Source organism: Nyctereutes procyonoides, unplaced genomic scaffold (genome assembly GCF_905146905.1).
Source record: "Nyctereutes procyonoides isolate TBG_1078 unplaced genomic scaffold, NYPRO_anot_genome, whole genome shotgun sequence".
In the NCBI taxonomy this organism is placed as follows: Eukaryota; Metazoa; Chordata; class Mammalia; order Carnivora; family Canidae; genus Nyctereutes; species Nyctereutes procyonoides.
In genome coordinates, this window is record NW_026575111.1 from 259,355 (window position 1) to 270,318 (window position 10,964).

At 45.7% G+C, this 10,964-nt stretch overlaps 1 pseudogene; it reads right to left on the reverse strand.

The window, feature by feature from the left end:
- Nucleotides 1–6,730: 6,730 nt before the first annotated feature.
- LOC129514860 (disintegrin and metalloproteinase domain-containing protein 21-like) lies at nucleotides 6,731–10,148 on the reverse strand (annotated as a pseudogene).
- Nucleotides 10,149–10,964: the final 816 nt, after the last annotated feature.

Below are 10,964 nucleotides of genomic sequence, written 5' to 3' on the forward strand. Positions count from 1 at the left end.
TTAATCCTTAAAGCCTGTCAGGAAAAAGGTGAACTGAGGACCAATGGATAGAATAGATTGAATTGGACTTGAGTCTGATTTTTATAGGTTGATGGTGTGATGCCACAACTGGCTTGGAGGTATCCCAGGCCTGGGTATGGACAAACAGAAGGCGGGAAGGGTGCAGGGGATTTGGATGCCAGAAGGGGAAGAATTAGGTTACTAGAGTGGTGGGAGAGGGGAGAGCCTATGAGTGGCCTTCTAGTTTATGGAGAAATGTCCCTTCCAAGAAGGGGAATGGGCAAGAGTAAATGATAAGGAAAGAAGAGTGAGCAAAAGGGAACCCTTCCAAGCTACAAGTGAGGCGGGGTTCACTTCAAACTGGTAGGGGGGGTGCCATCAATTCCCCATCACCATCACTGGGGAGGGTTGACTATGTAATATCTGAGTAGGAGGAGCAGGACAGAATAGGCCCAAGTGTCCAGCAAGAAGGATATGGACTTTTGACTACCTGGAGCATACTCCTGGGCTTGATGGTGGGTGAGCTGATGTCTGAGTCTGGGTGCCGTCAGTCGTCAGAGAAATTTTCCTCCATAAAGTAAAGTTGGAAAGCCTTTCACCGTTTCAGGGTCTAAACTCCATGTGGAGCGAGGAGGATGCCTCTGAGTCTTGGGACAGTCGGACTTCCAATGGCCCATCATCTTACATTGAGGGCTTAAGGCTGTGTGGGCTCATTTTAGATTAGGACAGTGAGGGCCCAGTGTCCCTCAGGTCCCACATTTGAAACAGACTCCCAGGAGGATATCACTGTTCCATGCTACCCTCTTTTCTGATCCCCAGAGTTTGCCGGCCTCAGGGCAGCAACCAAGGCTTGGGTTTGTAATTGGACTTTCTGCTGGAGTCTGGCTTGCAGTTTCTCCTTCGGCAGAGACTCCTCCCAGGTGTTAAATTTTTTAAAGGCCATTCATACTTTCACCAGGTTTCACAAAGATGGGAGTTTGAGGATCCTCCTGACGCCTTTAAAGTTTTTCCTTGATGCATGTTAACCGACTGGAGAAATAAAATGTGTCGCCAGCACAGTCGCCCTGAAGCTGGGGAAACATAGGGTCTAAATGAGTATACTGATTTAAGGCTTCCATAAGTCTATTTAAGAACTCAAATAATGTTGCAATCCTCATTGGGGCATGTTCTGAACAATTTCTCAGTTGCAATTTATAATTGACCGCCTTGTTTGAGGCCACTCTTTTACCCACCAGGAGGCATTGCACCATGAGGTCATGGCATCCAGCATATTCTCCTGGCCGGCCTGATAATATTGCCCCCAGGATTCACCAAAGGACCAGCTGGGTGCCCAATATTGCATGCGTGAATTGGAGATAGGGCCTGGTCAGGCGTGTTCCCATCTGCGGCCTGAATGTGCTCTCTCTCTTCAGGAGTGAGAGTTGTGGTCTGAACACCACATGGAGGTCGTGCCATGTGAGGTCATGGGCCTGAGCTAAATACTGAAATTCTACCAGTATAGTTATCTGTTTTGGCATGAAAGTAAAGCCATTTTCCAATCAGAGAGAGAGGGAGTAGAGAAAGGATTCGTGAACACAGACCACTGCCTAAACCCCTGCCACTAACACCCTGCAAGGGACAAAATATGGAATTCTCTAAGTTAGAACAACCTGCTGCTGAGACCAAAGTAGGATTCAGGTGACTGGAGCAGGGGAAGTTGGAGGAATAGGGGAGCCAAGGGGAGGGAGTAGGAGGGACATGAGGTTAGGTTTAGAGTAAGGGGGGAAACTGGATGACCAATGGTCCCAAGCGGGTGAGAGGATGTGTGAGGTTTTCAAGTGTGTTTGAGAAAAGGGGAGAAGGGTCCAGTATGAGTTGAGGTCATTGGAATTGGTAGGACAGTATGTTAGGAGTCAAAACAGGCAAGCAGGACTTGGGTAGTTGAACAGTGAGAGCAGAGGGATGGATGAGAGCGCATTCCCAAATGTAAATATATAAGGAACCTCAAGCCATTTGCCTTGGCATCTGCAAAGGTCATCAAGATCCATAAGAATTTATTAATCAAAAGTACCCTCAGAAGGCCATTGAGACTGATTGTCTAAAATGGTACTTGATCAAAGGCCAGATGACTCAGTACAATAATTAAGGCGTTGTTTCCTCAGGTAATGGAAATATCCCCAGAGCCTTAAAAGTTAGCCAGCACTAAGCAGCTCAATGGAATTTTTGGTTTTTTTAAAATTTGGATCCTACAATTTATTCCCATGATTCCCCGGGTAACCCAGAGACTGAAAACACTTTGTCCCCGTTTGCAGCACCTCAGGGTCATGGACAGAAGAAAGAGGTCACCGTGAGGATGAGGAGAAATCCTGAGTCCCCAGGGGACCAGCGGAGAGCCACCTGGTGGCTTGGTGCCAGGTGCCAGGGATAATGGCTGCAGAGCTTCAGGCAGGACCTTTCGGATGGGGCAACGGAATCAGGGAACTTACCCAAAGATTTATTCTCTTTGTGGCTTCAGATTCCAGTGCTGGTGGTGTTAAAGGAATTTTACTCCCCAGAAACTATTGGGGCCTTGATCTCCTATGAGTTTCATTGATTTCCTAAAGACATCCAGGATCATTGCAAAGGACTAAAAAGGAGATGAATCAAACAGTTCTCTTAATCCCCTTGATCCGGGATCCCTGGGTGGCGCAGAATTTCAAAAGCCTGCCTTTGGCCCAGGGCTGCGATCCATAAAGAGACCTGGGATCGAATCCCAGGGCTCCCGGTGCATGGAGCCTGCTTCTCCTCTCTGCCTATGTCTCTGCTCTCTCTCTCTCTCTATCATAAATAAATGACTATCATAAAAAAAAATAAAAAAAAAAAAAAAAAAATAAAAAACAAAAATCAATTCAAGAGACTATATTTAGAAATTATCATGTGCAACTTCTGCTACCAAGATTTACATTGCCAATGTTACATCCTTATTTTCCAAAATGATGCAGAAAATTTTAGTCTTGAAAAAGAAAAAAAATAGTGCATAAAAAAAAAAAAAAAAACACAGAAGAGCAAAACAGCAGAGCCAGGCAGTTTAGGTCAGGATGGCTTTTAAGAGGGGAGCGCTCCTGGGCCAGGTTCTGTGACTCGGAGAGGTGGCCTGGAGTCAGGGAAGTCTGCAGGGGTTGGGGAGTGTGGGGGTTTTAAGCCCTATTGGTTCCGGGTCTGGATCAGATGGGTGGGTCCCTTGCCAAATTAGGCAAGGGAACACCGTGTCCCTAGGTGATTGGCTGGGGGGTGGGGATAGTACAGAGATGGGGGGGTGGTCCCTGGCTGGAAAGTCCTGGATGGAAAGTTTCAGTTTCCTGTCTAGGCTTTGATTTACTGGAGATGATGTGGTGGTCATGGCTGCTTTGGCGGGAAGATCAGCCATTTTGACCCAATTTGAGATGTCCGCCATTTTGGGTGCCCCTGTCTCTCAGCCAGCCCAACACTGAACTATTGGGACTTCATCAAGATAAGAAGCTTTTGCACAGCAAAGGATACAATCAACTAAACTAAAAGCTTAGTCTACAGAATGGGAGAAGATATTTGCAAATGACTGTATCAGATAAAGGGCTAAATCCAAGATCTATAAAGAACTTAAAAAACTCAACACCAAAGAAACACAAACAATCCAATCATGAAATGGGCAAAAGACATGAACAGAAATCTCACAGAGGAAGACATAGACATGGCCAACAAGCACACCAAGAAAATGCTCTGCATCACTTGCCATCAGGGAAATACAAATCAAAACCACAATGAGATACCACCTCACACCAGTGAGAATTAACAAGGCAGGAAACCAACAAATGTTGGAGAGGATGTGGAGAAAAGGGAACCCTCTTACACTGTTGGTGGGAATGTGAACTGGTGCAGCCACTCTGGAAAACTGTGTGGAGGTTCCTCAAAGAGTTAAAAATAGACCTGCCCTACGACCCAGCAATTGCACTGCTGGGGATTTACCCCAAAGATACAGATGCAATGAAACGCCGGGACACCTGCACCCCGATGTTTCTAGCAGCAATGTCCACAATAGCCAAACTGTGGAAGGAGCCTCGGTGTCCATCGAAAGATGAATGGATAAAGAAGATGTGGTTTATGTATACAATGGAATATTCCTCAGCCATTAGAAACGACAAATACCCACCATTTGCTTCAACGTGGATGGAACTGGAGGGTATTATGCTGAGTGAAGTAAGTCAATCGGAGAAGGACAAACATTATATGTTCTCATTCATTTGGGGAATATAAATAATAGTGAAAGGGAATATAAGGGAAGGGAGAAGAAATGGGTGGGAAATATCAGAAAGGGAGACAGAACATAAAGACTCCTAACTCTGGGAAATGAACTAGGGGTGGTGGAAGGGGAGGAGGGGGGGGGGGTGGGGGTGAATGGGTGACGGGCACTGAGGGGGGCACTTGACGGGATGAGCACTGGGTGTTATTCTGTATGTTGGCAAATTGAACACCAATAAAAAATAAATTTATTATTAAAAATTTAAAAAAATGAAAAAAAAAATAACCATTTGCTTCAACGTGGATGGAAAGGGTATTATGCATGATGAAATAAGTCAATCGGAGAAGGACAAAAACATTATATGGAACTGGAGGGTATTATGCTGAGTGAAATAAGTCAATCGGAGAAGGACAAACATTATATGGTCTCATTCATTTGGGGAAAAAAAATAGTGAGGGGGATAAAGGGGAAAGGAGAAAAAATGAGTGGGAAATATCAGAAAGGGAGACAGAACATGAGAGACTCCTAACTCTGGGAAACGAACTAGGGGTGGTGGAAAGGGAGGTGGGCGGGGGGTGGGGGTGACTGTGATGACGGGCACTGAGGGGGGCACTTGATGGGATGAGCACTGGGTGTTATTCTATATGTTGGCAAATTGAACACCAATAAAAAATAAATTTATAAGTTCAGAGGCTTGCCATTTTACCATCCATATTTCCAAGGACAGGGCAATGGTGATTCTGCCTTCTATGGTCCACCTCATCTCCATATGTACCTTTGCCTTTGGTATTCACCCCTAAAATAATGGATTTATAGGGCATTATAAACAGAGCTCATGACCTGCAATGTTTTCTAATTTCTCACTGGAAGGAAGCTCAGAGGTAAACAACAACATATTTTTCCCTCTTCCCTTTAAATTGGGCTCAAACATTATGTATATAAACACAACACAGGGACGCCTGGGTGGTTCATGGGTCGAGCACCTGCTGTTGGCTCAGGTCATGATCCTGGAGGTCCTGGGATCAAGTCCTACATCCAGGCTCCCTACAATGAGAGCCTGCTTCTCCCTCTGCCTGTGTCTCTACCTCCCTCTCTCTCTGGCTCTCATGAATAAATAAATAAAATCTGAAAGTAAAATAAAAAAAAATAAAACACACACATGTCATAAGCATTCTGGAAAACACTAATGAAAAACCTAGTTATAGGCTAAAAGGGGTTTTTCTGTGGATGCTGGGAGAAGATTCATGTCCTGCACAAATTGGAATCCAAGGCTTAAACTGATTGTTGTATTATAAATACTCTATGGGAGACACCTGGGTGGCTCAGTGATTGAGCATCTGCCTTCGGCTCTGGATGTGATCCTGGAGTTCCAGGATTGAGTCCCACATCAGGCTCCTGCATGGAGCCTGCTTCTCCTCCCTCTGCCTATGTCTCTGCCTCTCACTGTGTATTCATGAATAAATAAATAAAATCTTTAAAAATATATGATTTATCTGTATTGCATTGGGAAAACTATATAAGTGAAGATTTCAATTTCATATAAAAGTTGTATATTCATTTGTTTATTTTATTATATCGATAGTACACTTCATTCTAGAATAATAGTTCATTGAAAAAATTTTTTAGATGAGACAGATTGGCATTCTACCCCATAGTCATGTTCTGAAGAATCTGGCATCTGTCATTTACCATGACAGCTAAGGTCACTGCTCAGCTCCCTGAAATGCAGGCAAGAGGGAAGGGAGGCTAGAACTTAACAGACATGCATAGTGGTCCTTCAGGATTCTAGAGGCAACGCTGGCACTTCTACCATCCTTTATGATCGAGTTCATGGGGAATGCAACCATCAGGATCATGGCCCAGTCTCCCACATTCAGAAATGCTGTCCAGGGTGGAGGTGCTTGCACTAGGTGGTATCAAATCCCAGTCACCCTCTCCCTACAGCCCACAGCCACTGTTAGTGCGGGATGTGCAGTGTGGGTGTGAATAGTGCTCCATTGCCATGAACCCACTTTGGGACTGGATCAGGGGAGAATACCCAGAGGGTGAGAAAAACCTCAGTGCCCATGGGCACAAGTTTGAAGGAACATCATGCATTTTCCCTAAAAGAACCAGTAGCAACCTCCCTGAATTCTGCAGCCAGGGTCCTCAGCTCAAGGCCAGGCTACTGACTCAGGTCTTCCTGACAGAGTCTCGGGCTCAGGTTGGGCGCTTACAGGCTTACAAACATGTGGAGAGGCCACCAACGTGTGTGCTTTTCAAGATTTATTTCAGAGCAGCTGATCGGAGACCAACGCAGACCTGGTACCAGAGTCCCATGAAGTGCGTAGGACCCCATGTCTCCTGAAGACCCCTGGAAATATGGTTGTTGGCTCAGCCACAAGCTGTTCTATCATTTCAATCATGACTCTTTGGATTGTTAATTGTTGTTCAAGGGTCTGGAGGCTGATTTATGGATTTCCTGTGTCAACTATCTGCTCTTTAACTGTGACTGTCTTAATTTTTTACATTGGTGGCAACACCAAAGAGGAGTGCAGCAATGAAGGCATAGATTCGAGCAAAGACTCACTCTCAGATATACCACTGCCTCACGACTTTGCCTGACTGCCCGCCTTCTTCTTGAGGGGTCCACTGTCTATACTCCCTCCTAGGAAGCAATTTGCAGAATGGGATCCCAGCCTATGTGGCAATGACAGTTCCTGTTGTTGTTGCAAATGCCCCTGTGATTGCATTTCTCAAGGATACAGTCATAATTCATGTCACTTATAGTACCATTGCAGACAGAATTTGCACAGTATTTTCCAGGAGCACAGAAAGTACCAGGTCTCACATGACCAACATCATTTGTTCCTGTGCCAAGATGGGAATCCACTCCAAAACACCAGACCCCTGATATCTTAGACTGATGGAATCCCACATGTTCTTGCAACTGAGGGAGATGAGTGACATTACTACACTGCAGTCTTCCACACTTGACATCTTGGTCCTGACAAAGAATAAAACGTCTGGCTGCATACTCTCTTTTACAGTGTCCAAATCGGTGGCCTTTTTTATTAATTTGGTAGCAGGCATCTGGAGCCTCCACAGTGGATGCTCCAAAGATTTCCTTGCAGTGCACAGTGCGGTCAGTACAGTTTCCCTTGATAGCAGTAGCCCCCTTCACTGCATGCGGTTCCATCTTGCATATAGAAATCATCAGGGCACTGATTGGATCTCTTGCAATACTCTGGAAGGTCACAGATTTTTGGATTGGTCTGCAGAGTGTCCCAGCAGCAGAGAAGGAGCAGTTTGTGCAGCATAGTCCCTTATCACAGAGAAATGTACTCAGGTCTGCACTCATTACTGCAGCAGGGGTTCTGCTGCACTCCTTGAGGGAACCACAGTCACACTGGGCAAATCCCTACCCTCCATATAGAGTTTCCACAAAAGGAAGTATGTGTGTCAGACTTGCATTACTATGTACCACCTCTTCATTGAATAGGCAGTGCTTGTTAATACTCAGGATGTTTTGTAAGTGCATGAAAGAACAGTTACTAAAGGAATCAGTCAACACAGGGTATCTGTACATGATACAGGTGGACCTCCTCTGTGCAACCACAATCAGCATTATCATAATACAGACCCAAGTTTCTCACCCATATTGGGACATTATCACTGCAAGCAATACATAATGTCTGCCTAGGAGACCAATCATATGTAGGCATCGCCTGCAGAACATATGCCACCTAATGTAGGTTCATTTTGATAATCTTGTGGCCCGTCTCTAACCAAAACAAAGGATGAACTAGGGTTTATGATCCTGAACAAGTTGTTCGCATGATATCTGTAGTATCTGGCCTTTCTGGCAATCTATAATCATTCATGTTGACTGGATCTCTCACCTGAAATATCAGGACTGCAGTAAGATGGTACCTTATATCAAGACCTTTATATATTGAGTCTATTAAAAAACCATACTGATCAGAAAATTTGCACAGGTTGTAACATTATTATATAGACGATACATAGAATTGGAACTTTGAGCAAATCCTTTCAGCATGGCTTTATGAGAGGAAAAGACCCTACTACCAATCCTGGGAATGGCACTGGTATTTGCTTGAGAGAACAAGGGGTCCCTGTCCTCCTTCAGTCCCAGTTTATAGGTAGGGCCTGTTGCATTGGTGTCTGCCACTATCTGAGAAACAATGTGTTCAAATCTTTGGGAACTGCTGAGGGGTTTGATCTCATAGGCAAGGTCATCCAATTTCATAATACCTTCCAGTCCCCCATAGCACGTGTCCAGGGTGACCATGGAAAGAGGAACCTCCTCCAGGTAGCCGAGGTAGTAACAGTCAGGAGGGACGAAGGGTAGTCCATCTGCAAGGCACCTTGGTCATCCTGAGTCATCACCAGCAGATGCCTGGACCAGAAGAGTTTCTTGCGCCGCATGTGGATAACGTGCCTCTTGCCCCCAAAAACGCAGGCTGTAGGACAGCCAGCCTGGCATCTGGATGCCTTTGCCATGGTGCAACTCCTTCCTGGGAATGACCATCTCAGAGGAGACGTAGCGCCATGAGGGATGGGCCTTGAGAACCCTCCTGGGAGCCAGCCCTGCCCAGAGCACAAGCAGCAAGAGGAGCCCTCTCATGGTACCCCGGCCCTGCCTGCCAGCCTCACCCCCTGCTCAGGGACATCTGGCAGTGAGGTAGATAACAGGAGGACCCTCAGCACAGCCAGGTCTAGAGGATCTGACAGAACAGAGGACTGCCTCAGGCTGCCAGGTCCCTACTTACCTGGCAACCAGCTATGGGGAGTAGGTCACAGACACTGGGTGTGGCAGAGGGTGGGTCTGCACATCAGTTCAGCTGGGGTGGATGTGCGAGAGGTGGGGAGTCAGATGAACCCAGAGGAAGCCCCTTTCCCACACGTTCAGTCTTTCCTCCAGATCCTTGAATATGTACCATAAGGTTATACAGCAATTACTTTCTCTACCAGTTCCATCTACCATGGCTACCCGGGGTCACGTTCTGTGCAAGGCCACTATCCCTCCCTGTGGAGACCACTGCTAGCTCCTTCGTTGGCTTGTTGAGGGAGATGTGACAAATTTTACCATGTGGCTTTGAACGGCACGGCTTTGTAACTATTTGTCTTATTCTGCTTTGCCACCAATCTGCCAGTCATTTGATCCTTTGGTATTTTCTTGGAAGCCTCCTTTGAGCTCACTGAATAAAACATTACCCAGTGTTCTGGGCGAGGACAGGTGAGGTCCCAGGTTGTATTTTATTGTTTATCATGCCAGGTTGCGAGAACAGAATATACTTTTGACCACATGGGTGACCCTGGGGTTGTTTGCTGTCCTCCTCTACTGTGGTTCTTTCCTGGCCTTGAGCAGCATGGGTGGCTGCCCTGAGCAGAAGACCCAGGGATGGGGGTGTACTGAGGCAAGGATGGTAGCCAGCACCTGAAAGCCTGCGTGTGGGAAAGAAATGTTTCCAAGCTCCGCACTCCCTTGTATGATTAGCTTCCAAAAACCCTTTAATATCCTCTGCGTTAGGAAAAACCTCACAAGTGTGCTCCTCCAGCCCATGTGAGTGGCCTCCTGAACCAAGCTCCCTTACTTTCCAGTCAAAACTCATCTCTTGAATATCGGCCTTGTCAACAATGGGCACCTGAAGTTGGGTTTTGGGAACAATGAAGCAGAGAATGGATTGGCCGTTGCCAGGGACTGCTGGGAGGAGCAATGGGGACTTGCATCTCTAGGGTTATGGTTTTCTGTCATGCAACATGACTTGATTCCAGAGGTTTGCTCCAGAACCCTGCACATGTAAATCACAATAGTGTGCCTACAGGTACAATTTTGATAAGAAGGTAGATCTCATGTTGTGGAGAAATTACCACAATACAAAGTGAAAGACGGGAACTCTGCTCCTCTCATGACAGTGTGCTAAGCTCCATGGACATGTTGTCTACTGAAAATGTGAAAAAAAAATCCTAATGAAGTGCTGGATAGTTTGCATACTAGCCCATTATCAGATGCGGCCCATTATCAGATGCGGCATCTGCAAATATGTTCTCCCATTCCATCGCTTGCCTTTACCTTTTGTGGCCTATTCCTTCAATGTGCAGAAGTCCTTGTTTTGTTTTGTCTTGATAAAGTTCAGAATGTTTATTTTTGTTTTTGGCTTCCTCTCCTCTGGAGACACTTCTAGAGAGAATTTGTCTGGGTCCTATGAAGGACTTGGCTGCCTGTGTTCTCCTCCAGGACACTTGTGGTTCCCTGGCCCACATTTATCTTTCATCCATTTTGACCTTATCTCTGTGTATGGTGGAGACAGTGGTCCAGTTCCATCCTTCTTCAAGCAGCTCTCCAGTTTTAGCAACACCGTGTGCTGTAGACACTGTCTTTTTTCCATAAGATATTTTTGTCTGCTTTGTCAAAGTTTAGGTGACCATAGAGTGGAGGGTCCTATTTTTTCTATGTTCCATTCCATTGATCTATGTGTCTGTTTTTGTGCCAGGACCATGTCATCTTGATGATCGCAGCTTTGTAATATACCTTGACATCAGAATCTTGATGCCTCCAGCTTTGCTGTTCTTTTTCAGGATTGCTTTGTCTATTTAGGTTTTGTGTGTTCCCATACAAACTGTAGGATAGTTCGTTACAGTTCCAAAATTTGCTGGTGGTATTCTGGTAGGGACTGTATTGAATGTGGACACCGCTTTCAGTATTATAGACATTTATGTGTGTAGG